Genomic DNA, 21,954 nt, shown 5'->3' on the forward strand with positions numbered 1-21,954 from the left:
CTTCCATCTGAGTCAGCAGCAGACATCCAAAGATTTCAATACTGGAGGCTAAAGTACTCAATACCTTTCAAACTATAAGGTCAGAACACAAATTCTTGATGTATAGACCCCCAGCCAGCAAGGGAAAGAGAGCAAGAAATGAAGGTCTGTAACACAGATATTCAGAAATTTGAGACCTTGGTTCATCAGCATCAAATTTCAATTTAAATATGTATAAATTTCTAAGTGATAGAGGAACTAAGCTGGCAAAGTACATACACATTAGTCTAAACTCAGATTAATTACAGATACATGTAACAAACAGCACCCAACTTCAATCACTTGCAAAGTTCAAGTATTTGAATGGCTTAAATTTAGCCATATGCTTAAATCCCTAATGAACAGAGACCAGACTGCCTTTAAAAAAAGAATTCTTACATTTAGCATTTGCCTAAATACCGATTTAGGCTCAGGGAGTTAAATCTATGGAATAATTTTAATTTAGAAAGACAGAGGTAAAAAGGGGGAGGAAATTCTTTCCTCCTTCTGAGATGGAAAATCAGTCAGAAAGGGACTCTGATATTCCATGTAACACCCCACAGCATCCTCCCCCTTCTATTTTCACTGTAAATAGAAGTTCACTTACTGCCATTCACTTCACATGAATCAACTAATTTGAAGACTGCTATTACATCTCCCCTCAGTTTTCTGATCTTCAGACTAAACAAGCCCAGTCCTCTCGAATTTGCTTGTAAAACATTTTTCTAGATATCTTTGATCATATTTGTCATCTTCCTGTGGACTGCTCCTGCTTTCTTCACATCTCTCTTAAAATGTAGTAACTTGAACAGGAGATCAGAGCTGAGGGCTTTACCAGAAAATTGAAAATATTACTTGCTGGGATTTATATGTGATGCTTCTTTTTATACATGGTGGTACAAGTGGTTAAATGATTAATTTATGTACGGATTATTTTCCCTTATAAACCCAAAATAATTTCTGGCAAACCTACTGTGCCCTCCCTCATCTCATATTTGTGCAGAAGTCATGAGTTTGGTCAGAGAATAAAATTAAGTATAGCTGCTTGGCCTGTTCATTATTTAACCATGTCCTGGTTTAGAGGACAGTATTGCCAGGAAGAAGGCAAGAGCTTTTTTTCCAAAATGGAGAGTGAAAAATCCCCTCCCTCCCAGTTTACTATAATTTGGAAATTAAGGGACTCTCAGGCAAAAAAAAAGTATGGGTTTAGGAATAACAGTTCTTTACTGATAAATCTACAAGACAAAACAAGAACAACATCAGCTATGAAAAATCAGTGACAAAACAGAAAGAAACTCAGTCTCAGTCTTTTTTCCAGTCAGACACTCTCCTCCTCCTCACAGTCCCAGTGGAGCAGGGTGGCCTCAGTCACAGTAGCTGCTGGAGCAGGCAGGTGAGGTGGCAGGGCAGTCCCAGGTGGGAGAAGGGTGAAGGAAAAAACTCTGCTCACTGTTTGCGTCCCGGTTCTCAGCGCTGTTCTCAGAAGCAGGAAGCTTTAGCAGGGCCTGGTCGCACCACAGAGAAAAAGAACCTCTCTCCTCTGTGTTCAGGCCAGCAAGCGCAGGTGGTCACTTGCCAGGACAAAGCAACTCATGGCCATCCATCCCCAACCCTCTCTTTTGTCTTGAGTAATTAGAAGCCAGGGAGTTGCCCAGCCAGGTTTCTAATGGGAAAAATTTCTCCACCGAGGGAAAGAGTAAAAACTCCTCAAACCCCCAACAAACCACCTCTTATTTTTCCAGACTATGATTCTAATTTGCTAAAACTGTTTTGAATTCTAATCTCCAAGATGCCTGAGCGTTTTCCCAATTGGATATAATCCACATATAATCCACAAACATTAATAAATATGCTCAATTTCACCTTCCATTACTAAAAATGGGGAATAATACCAAACCCAGGAGAGGTCAAAGTATGACTCTTCCTTTTCTGCATTGCTCCAGTGTAACAGAAACATATTTATAACTGGGGGGTTTTTTGTGTTTTGTTTTTGGGGTTTTTTTGGTTTTGTTTTCATTTGGGTTTTTTTTTTTTGTTTTTTTTTTTTAGTTTATAATTCAATTTTCTAACTGGATACGTATACAACACTTTCCCATTTTGCATTTTCTTGGTTTATTTATGGCAACATCTTTCAAATCATGTCAGAATCAGATGGTGACTCACAACTACTTCACTCTATGAATGCTGTTACCCTGCCATTGAAGGAAAAGTGATTGGTTTGACAGCTTAGTCCGATGTATCTGTCAGTTGTTACTTATCACTTTTACATCCTTTGCTTACAGGTGAGTTGAGCATTACTCCTTATCTATTTGGCCTAGAATTTCTTTATCTGAAATTCTCCCCTGTTTAAAAATCAGATAATACATTCCCCCATTTCCTGTATTCTAGATTTCCAATCATTCTCTCATTTTCCCATTCACCTGTTCTAGATTATTTCAGCACATCCAGAAATAATAGAAAAAGTTCCTATTTTTCAAAGTACAGTAGTTTCACGAATACAAGCCGCACGGATTATAAGCCGCACTTCCGGTGCCTCGACAATGTTGCTGTCTTTGTCAATAGATAAGCCGCACCCCGAATATTAGCCGCACTTTCGTTCGTCGCGAGAATCCGTGCGCAGCTTTCACAAATTGGCCAATTAGTAACAGGATCGCGGCATAGCGGGGTTTACTGGCTCGGGGCGGGGCCAGGCAGGCTCGGCCCGCTCATGGTTGCCGATGGGGCCGGGTGGCCCAGCTCAGTGCCACGGCTCGGCGGGGCTGGCCGGGTGGTGCTGCCGCCGCCACCGGGCTCGCTGGCCCCCCTCTCCCGTCAGCACCGCCCCGCGCCGCGTTCGCTCGCCCTGCCGGCAGGGCTGCCGCCGCCGCCGGGCTCGCTGGCCCCCCTCTCCCGTCAGCACCGCCCCGTGCCGCGTTCGCTCGCCCAGCCGGCAGGGCTGCCGCCGCCGCCGCCGGGCTCGCTGGCCGCCCCGCGCCGTGTTTGCTAGCCCTGCCAGCAGGGCTGCTGCCGCCGCCGGGCTCGCCGGCCGCCCCGCGCCACGTTCGCTCGCCCGGCCGGCAGGGCTGCCTCCGCCACCAGGCTCGCCGGCTGCCCCCTCCCGTCTGCACCACCGCCGCGTTTCCTCGCCCTGGCCGGCACTGCAGGCCCCCGCACCGCCGGGCTCCCCCACGCTGCTGGCCCCGATTCTGCTGGGCTTCCCCCGCTGCCAGGCAGCCCCACCCGTCAGCCTTCCTGCTTCTGCCATGCTCCCCTGCACTGCTAGCCCCAGTTCTCCCGGGCTCCCCCGCCCTGCTGGCCTGGGCTCTGCCGCCCCCCTGCCCCGCCCTGCTGGTTCAGGCTCAGCCGCCCGCCCCCCACACTGCTGGCCCCGCCTCTGCCAGGCTTTCCCACCTCTGCCGGGGCCGGCCGGGCTCCAGCTTGGCTTGGGGCTGCCGCGGGCTCTCACTTCCGTGTTGGCAGCTTTTAGAATTTTGTTAATGTATTAGCCGCCCTGGAATATTGGCCGCACTTCTGGGTTTCCACCAAAATTTTGGTCAAATTGGTGCGGCTTATATTAGTGAAATTACTGTAATCTCTAATTTATTCTTTGCTTATATGAATCTCATTTCTTTGTGGTGGAAAACTGAACTTTATTTTTTTTCTTTTAAGTGAAGAATGGAGAAAAATCCCCTTGGGAATTCAGCACCATCTGTATCAGCTTTTATGTAATCCAGTAGCTAATAAAGGAAGCAATGGGGCATTCTCCTGGGCAGAATCAAAATTAGCAGAATCTATCTACAACATATCCCAACAATGTAACCAAAGACATGGGTATTAGTTTAATATTTTTCCCATACTATACAGGCACACACCTATAGTAATTTCATGACCATAAGGCGCACCGGACTATAAGGCACACCTCCGGGAGTCGGCAAATTTCGCAACTTTGTACATTATATAAGGCGCACCGGACTATAAGGCGCACATTTTTTTTGCCGCGAAGATCCGTGCCGCGCGCAACAAAGTAATTAATTAGTAATGGAATCCTGCGATTGTGGAGTTTACTGGTAGGTGCTCAATTTGCAAACATTTTTCACAGATTGGCACAGCCATTAAATGCAGCCCCAAGTGCCGTCCCCGTACGTGGGGCCTGGCACTACCGCCCGCCCCTGGCGCCAGCTGCTGAGGCGGGGCTCAGGGCAGTGGTGGTTTGGGGCGGATTGGAGTGGCCGGGGCTCACGGCTGCTTGGAGTGGCCGGGGATTGCAGCAGCTCGGAATGGTCAGGGCTAGCGGTGGCTTGGATTGGGCGCGGCTCAGAGCAGCCAGGGCTCGCAGTGGCTTGCAGCGGCCGGGGCTCGCGGCTTCTGCCGCAGCCCACTCCCTCCCTCTCCACGCCACGCCGGCGCTCCAGCAGCCCTGTGCAGCTCCGGGAGCCCCGCGCACCCCCAGGCTTTTCCCCCACACCGGCGCAGCCCCGAAGCCGCTGCCCGACAGGCTCTGCTCAGCTCGGGACTGTTGTGGGCTTGCACTTCCGGTTTGGCAAATTTCGCAACTTTGTCCATTATATAAGGCGCGCCGGACTATAAGGCGCACTTCCGGGTTCTGGGGAAAATTTTAGTCAAAAGGGTGCGCCTTATAGTCGTGAAATTACTGTACATAAATATATATCCATCAAACTGCATACTGAGCAATTGAAAAATTAAATTAGCAGGAAGACAAAATAGCTTGAAAGCTATTTCAAAAACACTTTTCAACATCTGTAAAATTATTAAAATCTTGGGAAAAAGCTACCTTGTACTTTTTTCATTGAACTGAGAATACAGTAATTATAGTTCTGTGCCTTGTTGTTCCCAAACTATTATAATAAGTATTTTACCTGCATTTCTCTTTTCACTTTTTCTTCTGTTGATTCCTACAGAATAGTGAATTTAACATGATGTAGAAACATCAGATAGGCAAGGTTCCCCTTTGCGTTTGCTAGAAGCAATTTATACATACACCCTTCACTGATCCTTTCTCTACATTCATGTGAATGTTGCAATTTTTTAGTATATTTATAAACAAAGGAATAAGGCATGTAAAAGTGCTGGGGTAAACCTGGTGACATGGAAGGGCTTTTACTTTTTCAGCCTGATGAGCAGAGGAGAAGTTAAGGAACAGGAGGGAAAGGATCTGTAAGAGTAATTTGATACCTCAAAAGTTTTAAAACTGCCAAAGACAAAAACCAAATAGCCATGACTGTACCTTTGCATTATCTCCCTAAATTTCCAGGCCTGCTTAAGATGGCACTAGAAGGGAGAAGTTGATAAATGTTAAATCAGACAGACTTCGCTCTGCAATGCCAGCCATGGCTATGACCTAAAGCAAGAACACAGAATGCCTTTCAGTCAGTCTGTCACTCTCACTCCCTTTAATGCTCTCCCTTCCCTTTCAGGAGCAGAGCACAGGGAGTTCAGGTTTGCAGCCTGCTCCCCCCCTGGCACCCTTATTGTACAGGCCTTGAAACCCAGAGGAAACCTCGAGCGTGCACACAAACCCCCTCCACTTTCATCAGCAGCTTTTTCCTCTGGGAAAGTTTCCCTCAGAGAGCCAGTGATCCTCATTGCAGAGTGCCCCAGCTCTGGTGGCACACAACCATTCCAAAGGCGGCCCTGCACAAACTCCCATGCGAGGCTCCTGCCCAGGCCCTTCCTTGCTCCTGCTCTGAGCTGCACTGGAGGTGAAGGACTCTCTGAGGATGCTGCGGCTCCTGTGGATCACAGGAGCTCTCTGGCCCTCGGAACCCCCCGTTATCTTTGCCTGCACAGACGGGAAGGGCTGAGTCACAGGCCAAGCCTGCCATCCCTTTGTTAGAAACTTGTCCATAAACATTAGCTGAGGCCCGTGCTTGAGCAAACTTCTCTCTCTGTCAAAATTATATTTATCACATGCCCAGGGTTTTGAAAGGTGGCAGAAAACTCCCAGCCTCTTCTCCAACTAAAAACTGCTAAAGTCAAACCAGCAAACTGGATCTGCCTGGACCATGTGCAGCCCAAGGAGGGAGAGAAGTGGTTCACACCCTGCTGGTGCCATGGTTATACCCTGAGTGGTTGTACCCTCACTGGGTATAGGAAAGCTGGGCCGTGGTTCACACATCAAGGACGCATCAAAGCTGATTTCTCCTTAAATCAGCATAAGATTGTGGAATTGGTTTGTTTCCTGTTTCCATCCTGATCAGACTGCTGGGTTGTCTGTTGTTGGGAACGTGTTCCAAGTGTGATAGCATTCTTTTTTGGGACTGATGACAATCTCCTCCACAGGGCTGGAGCACATTGCTGTGTGTCTGGAGCTCAGTCAATGTCCCTACTGCTGCTTCTGCTCAGAGGAAGCAACTGGAGACGAATTACTGGTCTTAACTTCCTAATTAAGGAAGAGCTGGAGGGAATACATCATGGGCAGAAGAAAAAAGAAAGGAAAAAAAAAAAAGAACAAGAAGAAAAGGGATTTTTTCTGGTTTATGCTTCAAATGATTCATGGCTTTCAATACATCATATGCAGTCCTGGTTCAACAAGAGTTTTAGGCAAATGTATTGCTTTAACCTCTAACCTTTTCTGAAAATGACTGGAAAATTGAGTAGGGTTTCATTTCAAAAATGAAAGACTAAGTGAGGACAGCAGTTAGACCTGAGAGGAACTATGTTTGTTCTACTGTTTTCAATGCTTGCTGGGGATACTTTTTTCACATTACTCTTTTGTAGCTGGTCCCCTTTAGTGGAACTAAAGATTGATGTGTCTATCACTTGGGAAACATGTCTTGTTTCACTATGACTTCACAAACTTTTTTAAATCTCACAGGCTTGTTAGAGACACAGAACTCACAAACAAAATTGAAGTAATCTCCCCTTAGCATTGGTTAACTCCATGTCCACCTGAATAAATGACATGATCTAAGGGTCTAGCATACATAAGTAACATCTACATAGCATTGTTCATGGAACACCACCCCTGAAACTGAAATAGATTAATGTTTTCCTTCTCTTCTCCTGTCATAATTTCTACAAAACTAATATTTTCCATAGGAAGGCTTCCATTCAGCACCCCACCATCCTACTTCCTCCCTAAAAAAATAAAAAGAAATATTTATGACATGCAAAAAAGCTTCCGTTTCTAAGGATAGAAAATGTATTCAAGTAAGGAAATGTGTTCAAGTTCTCGTAAGAAATAGAGCATTACACTTGGGTTTTCATTTAAGTATGATTTCTGAAAACTAATAAAAAAATTAGCGATGTTGGTGCACAGAAAAATGACAAGTGAGAAAAAAATGCATATAAAAATATCCACAGGACAGCATGGGGAACTAAATGGGGGAAAATTACTTTTGCTTTGGAGAGAGCATTATGTAGGCAAGGCAATTTTATTAACACGGTTGGATAAAATATAAAGGGTTTTCATAATCTCAGAGACTTCAAAAGAGAACTTTTTTGAGACAATATTAATATCAAAGCCAGTTGTCACTATTATTAAAAGGTTCTTTGCTCTTCATTAGTCACAAATGATCCCCTCGACTCACAAAAAGGTACTCGGTAAATTAAAAGCTTTTATGTAACACTCCAACAAAAGTTGAATGACTCCGGAGTTAAAAGGTAACTCTCGTGTCTGTCAATATTCAAAGTGGTAACCAATTTTTTTACTTTTTTAAAGCAGCAATTTCCTTGGGATATTTATTCATTTATAGATCTATTAAGAGACTGATGAGGAATGGGTGATTAATGAAAAGCTTTGTCATCCTGAGTTCTCACAAGCAATCATTAAAAGCCTGGTTTGGCATTGTGGGCAGCCAGCTTGTGCTAGGTAAAACCCCTCTGGAGAATAAACAGGTCTAACAGGGCTGAGCTCAGTCTGGATTTATGTCTGTGTGAGGGCAGAGGGGTAATTCCTGGTACTGGGTGCTTCTCCTATGCCCAAGCACTCCTAAAAGGTTTTTTTGCTGATCCTGTAAGCCAGAGCACAGCTCATCCCTGCCTGGGCTGCATCCTGTGACTCCTATTCTCTGTTTAACTGCAGCCTCACAGTTCACTGCTGAACTTCATGGGAGCTCCTCACCCACTCCCATGGTCAAAGACTGGAGGAAATGGATCATGGAATTTCCTTACCGTGGAGTCAGGAATACCACACATGGTGTGGGGAAGTCACCAGAATGTGCCCACCACTGAGTTTATGTGGGTGCTTGGAGTTTTCCCTCCATGTCTCTCTGAGGTTGACATGTGGGCACTGAGGACTCACTGCTGATTTTCAGTTTCACATAACCCTGCTGGTGGTACCATTTATCTACTGTGTGTTTGCCTTGTGGGAAGGTTGGCTCTGGAATGGTGGAGGCAGCACTGAGAACCAGATTTCCAGAATTTTATGCCCAGATTCTGATTTGCCCTGTGCCTTCAGTTGTATCACTTTTCCCCTTTGTGCCTCAATTTTTCTATTTATTAAATGGGAAAAGAAACGGTGGGCTAAGGCTGAATTAATACCTTTAGACTGCAATAGAAAGGTAAAATAGCAGTACAAAGTATTAATTATTGTATTATCTCTCTCTTTTTAATGGATTTATATTTAATTCAGTTACAGAGAGATGCTTTGTTTGGATAATAACATTTTCTACTGCCTTTGAGGCTCATAGGAGCAAGCTTGTGGGAAGGAAACTGGTAAGTGTTTGAATTTGGAAATGCTGCTGGTTTCAGTGTATTTAAAATGCTGTTGAAGTCGGGACGATTTAAATGTGTGAGATTTCAAATGTCTCATTGACACACATTGCAAATTCCTTCATTGCCTGAGGGAGCTACAGCAAAAGGGAAAGTTGGAGTCTTTTAGTTTCACAGTTAAGGCAGCTTTTTTTTCAAGTGAGTTAATGATGGAGCATTTGCCTGTGCAGTTGTAACAGGGCAATCTGTCACTGTGAGAAGACTCCTGGGGTGACTACCAAGACATGTTAACTAGCAATGGTACCTCCATTGTACATGACCCAGTGTTGCAATATATTCCAGCCTGATTCCTGAGTGACGAATGGGAACGGATTCATGTTTTGAGCAGAGGCACAGGTCCAATTCAGCTGGTAAAAACTGAGGGTAAGGGAGCTGTGCTGAGGGCAGCAAGCTGAGGGTCTGAGAAATGCTCTCAGTCCGTTCTTGCCCTCAGCACTGACAGGTGCATCTGCTGTGTTTGTCACACAGGTGGGCCCCTCACTGCACACTCTGCCATGGGACACATTGCAAGTGCAACTCCTTGATCTTTACCCAGTCTGATGGCAGATACAAATCTGCTGCCACTGCACTTAATGCTAATGTTCAAATGAAAACAAATAGTATGCACTGAGGCACACCAGGTTGCACTCTACCTGCCTGTATGCATTTATTTGGGACAGTGATGCTGAAACCAGCCTTCTGGGCCCATCTCCACACCTCGGCTCCAGAACAGCAGGAGATTTTCAGGTGTGTGAATTCCCCCATGTTAGGACTTATTTTGTTGGCAGAGGAACCAGGATCTCTGGGCTGGAAAAAGCAACCAAGTGGTCTGACAAAATTCTTGCCCTGGGCACAGGAGAAACAGTACCAGAGTTTACTTCTCTGGTTTGTTCAAGGTCATATTTTGTGTTGCATGAGACTGGAACAGTCTTTCAGTTATGCCAGATAGAACACAATTGACTTGGCCTCTCCCATTCATGTCATCCATGAAGATGGAGCATCAAACTGGATACACTGGACATTTGTAGCAGAAAAAATAAATGTCTAAGTGGAACCAGAGAACTGGTTTCCTGGCTTTCCACCTTCATTCTGTGTGTGATGCAATTCTCAGTGGAATATGGCTGGAAGAAACTTGTCTCAAAAATATGCAGTGATATTCCATGTGAAAGTTTCTGTAACAGTCAATGACCAAATCCTCCATTTTATTCTCCAAAGCCATAATTTCAGCTGTGTCCAAATAAAACATCAAAAATATGAGTAAACCAAATCCAGCATATCTCATACTCCTCCTCCAGCTCCCAGAAGATAACATATTCTATATATCTAATACATTTTTCTAGTTTTGGAACTGAAACTCTGGAATTACAGCTGCTGACTGTGAATAATGTTTGAAATGAGAAATCCAATATCTGGTAACTCTTTCAGTGAAGAGATTCTTCCTGATGTCCAACTGAGCCTTTCCTGGCACTACCTGAGGCCATTTTTACTCCTGTTGGAAACATGAGAGTGTACTCCTGTCCCTGCAAAAAGAAATTCAGTCTCAGGAGACTCTGCGTGGGATCACATCTACTTTGTTTCTGTCAAGATCCTCTCAGGACTGGAAAGTGATTTTCTTTTCATGCCACACTGCTGTACACCCAAAGAAATTATTTTCTCCATTATTTACAGAAATTAACAAAATGCTATTTCATCTGAAATTTTACCCCACGTCCTCTACAGATACCAATCTAAACGAGTTATTTTTCTTTCCAACCCATTCTTAAGAGGCTGCTCTAAACTTATTTGTGCCTGTCATCCAACCTCCCCAGTCCTTCCACATGAAATGATGAAGTTTCCCCATGCTACTCTCAGATAAGCTCTTCTTCTGGTGTTCTACCCCATCCGCTCTGGGTCCCCTGATGTTTTTTGTGGCTCAACAAGGGACAGCAAGTTCCATGGCTGATCTGGCACTTGGGCACCCTGACTGACTGATTTGCCAGCCAGCTGAGATGAAGGAGAAGGGATGACTGCTCTGTTCCCTAATTTTCCCTCATGGGAATAATTTAATATTGTTCCCTCCTGCCACCATTTGTGAAAAATACCAACTGCCAGAAGACCTGAAGGAACTGAGACCCATATCCAGTCTAAGATTTGTCTGAAGTTGCCTCATAGGTGTGATTGAAAGACAGATCAAGCTATTTTTAACTAGGTTCCTTAAAAAAAAAAAATCAAGTTGTACTATGTTTCAGTGAAACAGACTCTAAAGAGAAGATCAGGTACCTTTATCATTTTTCCTCATTTTTTTACACCATCCTTAATCTGACATATCTAATTACACACTATATGTTTGGATACAGAGCTAGTAGAGGGTATTTATTTTTGTAAGACTGGGTATTAATGGGTCCTGAACACTGCTGGGACTTCCAGATATCATTGTAATAAAACTGAGTAAAGGTAACCTTATGAAAAGTTTCTCTGAGCTGTAGCACGTTCCCACACCTGCAGGGAATAAAGATACTGAAGGTGCATTACAGAACTACCCAGAACATACAATAAAGATACTCAAAGTACATTACAGAACTACCCAGAATGTAGAATCACAGAATCTCCTGAGTTGGAAGGGACTCACAAAGACCACCAAAGCTCAGCTCCTGGCCTTGCACAGAACACCCTGAGAATTACACCATATTCTTGCAGTCTGTCAGGCATGACCACTTCCCTGGGGAGCCTGTTCCAGTGCACAGCCATACTCTGGGTGAAGAACCTTTTTCTGACATCCAGCCTAAACCTGCCCTGACACAGCTGTTTGCTCAAGTCATGTCACTGATCACGAGTAAAGAAATCAGTGTCTGCCCCTCCTCTTCCCCTCACAATGAGGTCTGCCATCAGTCTCTTCTGCAAAGGAAGAGGAATCTGGGATGGAAAGAAAAGCAACACTGCAGAGAAACCGGTTCTGTCTCAATCTCCAGTTCTCCCGGTGTGAATTCTCTCATCACTCTGGATCCGCACATTACCTGGGTGTTAGGCTTAGCTTAGCTAGCAAAATCGTCCCTGCTTGTGCAAGAGCCAGCCACTTAGTGCCTGTTCACAGAGCACTTGGTTCAGGGTACCTTGTGCTCTAATGAACATATCACAGCAATAGCTCAGAGCTCCCCATATTTCCAAAAAGCATATGTTAAACAATGTAAGCAAAGAGAAGCAGTAACAGGCTTCACTTGTCCTAACAGTCCATCTGTTTCCCACTCCCCACTGAGCACATCTCTTTTCCTGGTTCCCTTTCAGGTGCACTCTTACCTTATGTAACGTGCTTTTTATTGGAGATTCATGCTGTGACCCTGTCAGAATTGCTACAGCAGGGGTGACCTCGGTAATGACTGTCCACAGCCTGCCAAGCTAAGTTGGTCAGTGTTAGCTGATTAAACTTTTAACAACATCCCCTGTGCGATAAAGGGCAAAATGACAACTTTGCCCATCGTCAAGGTGTCTGTATAATAAACTAATTAGTAAACCACACAGTCTGTGGAGCTTTTAATGAGTGCTATCGTCTGGCCTCTGTAATAAAAACCCAGGCTGCCCCCTTTTGGGATTCAATTAAGGCACAGACTGTCATATGCTTGGCCTGGCTGATCAATGAATCCATTCCGACCTTTGTCGGAGCTGTTTGCAAGGTCACTGGCAGTAGTGAGGGAAGCCAGCCTGGTGCTGGGAGACAAACCCAGCAGCACCCAACAGGCACCAGCATCAGCTGCTCATGTCCTCCTTTGACATCAGCACAAGTTTCTCTCACACAAAGGTTAGCTGAAAGAGAGTGTGGCAGTATGCATGTATATAAAATTTAAATGTATGGATGCCAGTTCTTCTGGACAGAAAGGTTTCCCTGTTATTTAAAAAGTTTAATAATTCCTTCACATCTGCATATACCTAGACACCTGTGAGGTTTTAAAGCACCAAAATAAGCTACCAAATGTTTGCTCTCTAAGCTGCATTTATTGCGGTGATCCAGATACACAAACAAAACAAACACAATAGAGTAGCCTTAGATTATACAAAGTAGCCCCTTTTCAGGTCTTTGCATACAAATAATACTTACCACTATACAATTCCAGAAGGGGTTTAAAGCACTGAAATAATTTTTATGGTGCTCCATTGCAATTTTACAGGCAGGAAATCTCCTGGGCAAAAAAAAGAAAAAGAAAAAATTGTCAAATAGGCAATGACCCAATGCGATACTCAAGGGCTGTAGTGAAGGCATCCTTAGAAGTAAAGATTTCAGGTTTCAGTCCTTTCACTTCCCACTTCCACCCTCAGGAGGATAAACAGGAATCAGGGGACTAGTAAAGAAAAGACCTTTGGTGCCGTTATCACCTGTCCTGAGCAGTGCTGAGGGTACCTGAGCTCCAGGCAAGCCCTATCCACAGCTACACTGCCACCACAGCTGAGCCGGTGATGCTCTTTGTTTTTATTCCTGCTGTAGGAGCAGTCTGGAACCTCCACACCTCCCAAACACCACTTCCTACAGCCAAGAAACAACTGCATTAGGTGATGTGGCAGGGCCATTAGAGACTGTGTCCTACTGGGAAATTTGTATGCAATCAGAAGAGCCAAAACTGGCTGGAATTTGGGCTTTCTGTCCTCCTCTTTTTTTTTTTTTTTTTTTTTTTTTTTTTTTCATTTGAGTTGAATAATCTCTCCTCTGCCCCCTCATAGTATTTTATAGCCTGGGGAAAAAGGAGGTATCTGAAAGGTGATTTTTAACTGCTGTGATACAAAGAAAGAGAAGAAAAGAATCTGGTCACAATTGTCATGCTGAGTCAGAAGCTGAGCAATCTCTGTAGGCAAAACCCACCTGAATTTCTATCAAGAGATCAAGTTCTGTTGGTCTTTAAATACCAAAAAAAGCAGAAACACGAGGTGATTACAGTGGTACAATAGAGATGCCTAGTATTTGCATTTCTGCTATTTGCATTCCATTAGAGGTGGAAAATAATGGGAATGCAGATCTTTGCCTTTTCTAATGTAGGTAATAGCACTTATCTGCTCACTCTTGACTATTCAGTTACAGCAATCAGACAGTTTACAGTAATTTCACAATTACAAGCTGCACCATTTTGACTACAATTTTGCTCCCAAACCGGAAGTGTGGCATACATTCAGGAGAGGCTTATATATGAACAAATTTTGGAAATTTCCCAACCCAGAAGTCCGAGCCAGCAGTGGCCCTGGGCAGCGGGACAGTGGCAGCGCTACCCGGCCCCGGGGGGCGTGGCGGTGGCACTGGCTGGGCATGCCGTTCTCCCTCCTCCTGGCAGCAATGGCCGGGCACGCCCCTCTCCCTCCTCCCGGCGGCACTGGCCAGGCACGCCCCTCTCCCTCCTCCCAGCAGCAGCAGTCAGGGACGCTCCTCTCCCTCCTCCCGGCGGCAGTGGCTGGGCACGCCCCTCTCCCTCTTCCCGGTGGCACCAGCCGGGCACACCTCTCCCCTGCCTCCCAGCAGCAGTGGCGAGCGGGGCTGGGGCTGCTCCCTGGTGGCCACCCTGAGCAGGGCTGAGCCAGTAAACCCTGTGTTCCTGCGATTCTGTTACTATTTGGCAACTTTGTGAAAGTTGCACACGGATCCTCGCTGCGAACGAAAGTGCGGCTAACAGTCCGGTGCGTCTTATATATGGACAAAGACCTCAACGTTGCCAACACCCCGGAAGTGCAGCTTATACTCAGTGCAGCTTGTAATCATGAAATTACTGTACTTAGTTATCTAACAAAAGTTCTATTAGTATCTTTTATTTTATTATTATTATTCTTCATTATCACTACTCCAGTGACTCCTCTGCCTCTCTGAGTGTCTTCTATTTTTCTCCAGCACCTCTGCATGTAACCAGTCTTGCATTATTTATTGTGATTCCTACCCTTACCTCAGTTTGCACTGTGCTCCTCTCTTACCAGAGCTGTTACAAGTCACAAAACTCTGCTGACATTTAATATACAGTTTTCTGTACACCAGCACTTTTCAGCAGCAAGTCCCCAATGCCAGCTCTCTGCTAGGGCCTCCCACTTTGCCAGAACTCAGGAGTGCTGAGCATTATTCCTTCAGCTCCTGCCTCAAAACCACAAGAAAAAGGCACTCGCAGCCCAGGATGGCTCATGGAGCAGACAACAGGTGAAGCAATCACTAAAAGACCACAACTCTGCATTTCTAGCAAAGTTCATACAGTTCTTTTCTCTGGGGCCAGCCTTGCTCATCCCCACCAGCCTATAAGGCACCAAGAGGAGGGTTTTGTGTCTGGCAGATGTCACTCTGCTTTCCTTCTTCCAAACGCAGCTACAGCAATTAGTTTCAGAATTGTTCCTGTTAAGATGATTGAGAGGTAAGGAGTTGCTTGAAGGTGAGCTTTATAAAAGAGAAGAAGAAAAAGCAAACATCACCTTACTAAAAATAAAACAGAATAATTTTTTTTTATTATTTTTTTTTTTTTACATTTTGGAATTCAAGTAGAAAAAAATGAACACTTAATTAAATGTTGTGATTTTTTTTACCCCTCTCTGAGTAATTTAACATTTTAAATAGGAATATTATATTAAGATGTATTGTTTATTAAAAGTGTGTTAAACCTGAATTTAGATTTCAATGCCTCAGACTGAAGACAGACCAACCTGCATAGGTCTCTGTGAATTTTTCACAGAAAATGTGCATTTTGGTATGGTCTTCTGCTGTTTCTGAGATGGCTACAGGCCACTGGAATATGTTTCTTTCAGTTGTATCATTTTTCAAGTAATAATCTGTGACTTAAGGTAACATATTTTGGTAGTTCTGATTATGTTGGTTTGTGTTGTTGAAGTAACCCCCAGATCTTTAAGACAGGTTATAAGTTGTGCCTATATAGTCTTACCAACCTCAAGATTCTCTAGACATATAAATAGGTGTAGCAGTAGGTCATATGCACTGGAGAAAATCATCAATTTATTTTAAAGAAGAAAAACGTGAAAAAGGTATGCAGAGCTGTAAAAGAAATCTAAGATTTAAGAAGTTTTTTCATTAAAGAATAGTTTAAAACATACTATGTGTTATTCTCTCTTCCATTCTACATGAAGAATTTAAAACTTTGAGAAAATAAACTATATAAAATAATTAGTGCTTCATTGTATCTTTTCTGAGTTTCCAGCTGTGGCTTTATATGAATTTCTCATTTACAGCCCTAAACTTAGAAATAGCAAACATCATACATTTAGATGCTATCAACCTAATTCTTACCAGATGAGCAAAGGTGTTTTGAAAATTTGCTGGCCAGACCCCAAATGCAAACCTCAAAGCTTTACTAAGGAAGTTACTTTGTGAAATCTAATTAGCTCTTTTTTGTGGTTAAATTTACTTTTCCTTGGGTTTGCTGCTGACTGGAACAGGATACTCAGATTAAAATGCAAGAAGGCACCATGAAGTTCAATGACATGTGCCTCACCTAAAAGTCATGCACAGACTTTGAGCAGTTTGACTTTTTGGCTGATGGAATTACCATGAATACTCATCTGCAGCATGGCTGCACCCACTGCTAGAGATGGGAAGAAGGTGCTGTGAATGCAGGTTTCCATTGTATTCAATCATTACTCACTGTGGATCTTTCCTCCCCAGCCCCATGAAAAACAGCTCCTCTTCCCAGCTGAATTAAGTGGCAGATGACCGAAAAATATAAAATTTCTAGCTACCCTTTTCACTCACATTGCAGAATAATGAGAAATATTTTAAGAAAACTCTCTGAAGAGGCATACTAAAGATCAAGACAGTAAAAATAAATATCCCATAAGCCAAATCTCCTTTTTTATGCTTTGCAGAGGCATTTTGCATCAGCCCTTTAGCAGCTGTGACTGCGCAAGATGTGGTTTATCCACAAGGGTCCTCTGTGCACAGAATACAGCTGGGACAGGCAAAGCAGGTCCAATTCCATTTGATCACCAGCATGGGAGGTGTGATCTAGGAAGGAGGTGTGGCAGAGCATCCTGAATCAAGAGAGGGCAAAATGCCTTCACTAAATACAGATCAGATGAAGTCTCGAAGTTGCTCCAAGTTTTGAGAAGGGCTGGCTGGAGCTGAGATGACTCAGAGATGCCTGCCCCTGGTGTGCCACACAGGTCTGGGGACAAGCAGTGCCTGGCTGTCACTGCAGTGACTGCAACCTCATCTGCTGATGCACAATCTGCACATCTTCCTTTTCCAGTGCTCTGTTCCTGGGCAGGCATGCACCCTAAAGAGCTAACATTTGATAATAGCCTCTTTAGGTGGAAACGTTCCTGTGAATATTTAGAACCATTAGTAATTTCACCTGAGTTGGCTAATTTGTCACCTGAGTGGCTCTCTAGTTCAGAAGCAGCCATGAGAATTGCCCATGAGTTTTATCTGACAGAAGGTTGGTGAATTGATAAATTACGAGTGTGTCAATACAAAGATTTTGCTGCATTTATTTTCCTTTAAAAAAGCAGAAAAGTATAAAAGAATTTAAACTTTAACAAACTCTTCACTCTAGTATTTTAAAAAATTAAAGCTCTGAAAGAAGACTGCACACATGGATTTACTGATAAAATCAGGAAGTTGAACTTTTTCTTAAGTCAGCTACTGCTTCTTTACAGGAAAGCTTCAGATTTTGCTACTTGGGCTTCAGTATGAAGGGAACACTTATAAGAGATTAATTTCTTAATCAAGGTTTTATATACAATTCTGATTTAGCATTCTGGAAATTTCACCAATCATAGTTAAATTATATTCATCAGTCTGCTTTTTAGCTCCTTCAAAATATCTTTAAGTACAAGAAGCTGTGAATTTCTAAATCTTCAAGAATAAAGGACTGCTGAAAGAAGATTTGAGCTCTGATTTTCAGGGTTTTATCAACTGGAATACTGGCAGTTGCCTTTCTGTTGTAAAGGGAAATGCCTTAGAAAAATTGATCGTTTTAACTTCATACCACCTCGACAGATCCTATCGCTGCCATCCTTTTAAAATGGAGATACTAAGACTAGATTTTTCACAGGTTTGACAACATTTTTTTCTACTTCTGTGCTAAGGCATTGGAGGCTTGATTTTAAAAAGTGCAGAACACCAGCTCCAGCACAAATCTGCAGTTCAAGAAGCTACTCAGTGGCCCCATGGAAAAATCATGACCTGCAGATGCCCTTCAAGCACGGCCTTGGTGACTTGCCCAAAGCCAGCTAGTGAGATATAATTACTGCTGAAACAAGAGTTTGTGACATTGAGAGGGTTTTTAATGCTATTATGTGTTTGTATTGTGATATAATTGAAAAACACTATAAAGAGTGGGTCACCTCCAAAGACATTTTGTTACTGTTGCCCTAGTTTTCCCTTATATTTTTCCTCCTGCATTTAGGGCATTATTGCACTCCTGGCAGTGGGAGATGCACGGCTCACAGGAAGATGTTTGCCCAGAAATCTAGGTTTTGCAGGTTTATATCCCTTGCAGGTTCCAAGCTGATCCAGCAGGGCACTGTGATCTAAGACAGCATTTTAGGACACAATTAACTTACAGGGAGGTTAAAATTGCATTTAAAATCAAATACCTTGCACTCAAATATGTTTTTAAGTCATTACTCCAGAATTCAGGTCCTGGTATTTAAAAATTTTTAATTCATTATCTACATCTAGAAGGGTCCATCTATCTATGTACCCCTCTAGACAAGGGAGGAAGAGCATTGCAGAATATCCAAACTGTGGAAAGCAGGTGTGTCTCTAAGTCACACAGATTTATTTTATTTTGGGCTGAGCAGAAGGGAAAACATTTTCTCCAGCAAGCCTTAGCAGTGCCACTTGCATGACAGGACAAAAGGTGCAGATCCCAGCTGCATCCCAGGTACACAGGGTGTGCTGCATTCCATGACCCTCATCCTTGAAGCTTTTCCCAAATCAGGGCCTGGAGGAGGATGTTTCCTTGTCCTGCCTCTGGAATGACCAGCAGACTTTTCTGGGATTCTCTCCCATCTCGTGTTTCACCACTCTCACTTTCTTCTGAGCCTGCTCACAAAGCCTTTATCTTATTTGTCAATGTTTGATATTAAAATAAAGAAAGGTATTAATCTCTGTAGTGACCTTTCTGCTTTATTTCTCCTGGAAGGGGATGCTGCATCTTTTGTAAGTAACTTCAAGGCAAGATATTATGCAGTGTTCAAACATATGGCTTTTATCCAGTTAATTATTGTGCATTACCTACTTTCATCAATGGTCAGAAACTTAATTCCAGGATTACTCATTCCCCCCAAAACCCAAATAAGAAAATCAGAAGAAAAGACCCGAACAATAGGACTTTTATACCAGGATAATTAGAAAAGGAACCTATTACCCAGGATTATAATTACTGACTAACATATTAAATGACCTTTAACATTTACCTTAAGCCCCAGATTTCTAGAAAACCAGAAAGGTTATGAATGCCATATTAGTAATCTTTAATCTTTATTACTGCTGTGGACAGAATTTTAATGATTTTTAAATAGGCAGCGGTCACTAACATATCCCTATTAAAATAAAAAAAATCTCATAAAAAATTAAATGGATTAAGACTTCAAATGTACCATCATCAAAAGTATTATCTAATTATGGAGTTCAGTGAACAGGCCAAGTGAAATGGTTGGTAATATTAGTTACTTACCACATGGGAATGCCTGGGATTTATGCACAAATAGATTCTGCTTCTGTTGCAACATAGTAATTAAGAATTTGTCAGGGAAATTTGACCCTCTAGGGTAGATATTACTTTGTAAAATAAGAATGGCAGAGCACTAGTCTCCTTGCTGCACATAATTTAACTTGATTATTTATACATCAAAGGGAGTCTGCAGTGACTGCAGTATAATATTTAAGCAGAGGGATATTAGAGAAAGAAGCATCTAGCGAAATCTTTTTCCCAAATCTCCGTGAGAAAATAGAGGAAATTTTCATAAAGCATTTCATTTTGCATATAAATTGGTGCCTAGATTGTGCCTGTGAATTTACTGCTGTCAAATTTAATTTTTCTTTAATTCTTCAGGCCCAGATGTGAAAAGCTCTGTGTGCAGGCTGCAATTTTCAATGCTTACAGGTAGCACCCGGATCGATAATGTGTCTTTATGAGAAATTACCGTTAATGTTATTGAGTATGCATTTTGCTTTATAGGATAATAAGGTAATATGAAATGCCAATTCATTCATTAGGAGAAAGCTAAGTGCTTAAATGAAATGGGTGACAGGTCTGAAAAAAGATGTACTTGTGGGCAGGAAGTCAAGAATGGATTTTTAATGACCTGATACCAAAAGGTTTTTACCACTTATTTGCATTTGTTTCCTATAAACAATATTAACTTTAAAATAAAAGTGCTTGAATATTTAAATTGCAGTAAGTGATTCCACTTGAAGAGGCTATTTGGAAACGCTGGGAAGCTCTCTGCCTGGCCTTTTTGAAGACCACAATGTGAACTTATCTGGTATAAAAATTAAAACAAAACTCATTTAAATTGACAGGCATAAAGTGAGCATATCATGAGCATGGCCAAAAAGCCAGAGGTAAGTATGGGAAAAAACAAACAAACAAAAAAGTTCTTCAGCTCTTTTTTTCAGTGTTCTCCCAGCTCAGTACAGTAAAAATAGCAGGTATTGAAAATAAGGCAAAAAGAGCTTGTCAAGAGAAAAGAACCCAAATTAAACCCAGATCCCATTGTTATTGTTCAAGACTGAAGCCTCCTTAAAGTACAATATTTTAAAAAACCAACAAAAAACCAAAAAACATAACAAAACAAAACAAAGTGGTGCTGTTTAAAAGTCTGCTCATAAAGAAAATAATTGATTTCTAGATACATTAGTGTCTGACATCAGGACCACAAGCAAGGAAGTTAATAGACATTTTGCAAAACCTCACTAGGTTCTTTTCCTCCCCAAGTCCTCTCTCACTCATTTGAGTTTTACAGTTTTCAGTGAGTTGTATGCTCTCCTTTTCTCTGGGCTGGGTCCCCTATGGTGATCCCTGGGGCACAGGGGGATGCAGGGGTTGGAGCCAGGGGAGGTTGGCCCCTCTCCAGGAGGACAGGACCAGAGCCTTCAGGAGACGATTGATGATTTGCCTGGCTGGAAGCAGAGCTGGCTTTTCCTGGAGCAGAATTCCATGTAAGAGACACAGCCCCATTCCCGGCTCCTGCCCACCATGGGAAGCCCCCACCAGCCAAAGCCTCCTTCCAACTTATGTAGAAATGCCAAGTCTTGCCTCACTGATATAATTTATTAGGATAAAACACAAGAAATGACAAGGAAGTAATTCACAAGCCTAGCCAGGAAAGGCATGTCCAGGTTCTCCAGTTTTCCCCAATCCCACTGCAAAGTGTTATTCGAATTACAGCTAAGGTCAGGAGCAGCTTAACGCTAAAGTTTCCTAAGCTGGTCTTTTATTTATTTATTTTTTCTATAGAGATACGGGGACCTGACTTCCACTAAAAATGATAACATTCTCTTCAATTAGATCATAATTCAGAATTCCTCAACAATGATTTTCCTGAAGTTTTCGTCTGGTCTTTTATGAACTTGACATTTTTGCTCTTCAGCAGTAAATAAGACACACTTTATTTACTATCAACACCTTAATACAGGAGTTTGAAAGCAGGTAGCTTATTATTTTTTTTTCCCTTTTGAACAGCTAACATTGTAAAAACAAAGGACAGATACCAGGAAAAGCTTTAAAGTTTTAAAGGTTTTTTTTTTTTTTATTTCTACTTTAACTTGGCAATGGCCGCTTTGCCTAAACTTTTTTTTTTTTTTAACTTTTATGTAGGACTCTTTTTACTTTTTTTTTTTTTCACTTGACCTTCAACATCTCAAACTACAAAGAGAGGACTTGCTCTAATGCTGTTTGAATATACTGTATTTTTCTTTTAAGGAGCCTTCCACTGATTTTTATCCTTCAGGGATCAATGGTTGCCTCAGTTCCATAATCTGACAAGCTGTAGAGAAAGCAAAAGGCCCCCACTTCTAGAGCCAAAAGTGTTAACGTGAGATGGCAACGGATGCATTTTCACACTGAACTCAACAGCCTAAGGAGAGCTTTAAAGTGTCTTAGCCTAAGTCTCTCTCTTTGGGAGGACTGAGATATGGGAGGAACTTCAGTATTATTGTTAATCTGTATTACAAAAGCACCTAACAGCCTCTGCTGAGTTCAGAGCCCCATTAAAAGCAAGGATGGATAAAGCTGGTTCAAATATGTGCTCATTTCAGCATAACCTGTGAATGTCTTTGCTTCTTGGTAATGTCTGACT

At 42.7% G+C, this 21,954-nt stretch overlaps 1 long non-coding RNA gene across 1 annotated transcript in view; it reads right to left on the bottom strand.

Moving 5' to 3' along the window:
* LOC116995712 overlaps nucleotides 1-21,954 on the bottom strand; it is a 78,153-nt gene that overhangs the window by 9,024 nt on the left and 47,175 nt on the right. Inside the window, exon 10 of the long non-coding RNA XR_004417771.1 lies at nucleotides 12,779-12,860. This is a non-coding gene — a long non-coding RNA (uncharacterized LOC116995712). The remainder of the gene's footprint in view (nucleotides 1-12,778; nucleotides 12,861-21,954) is intronic.

Source organism: Catharus ustulatus, chromosome 4 (genome assembly GCF_009819885.2).
Source record: "Catharus ustulatus isolate bCatUst1 chromosome 4, bCatUst1.pri.v2, whole genome shotgun sequence".
In the NCBI taxonomy this organism is placed as follows: Eukaryota; Metazoa; Chordata; class Aves; order Passeriformes; family Turdidae; genus Catharus; species Catharus ustulatus.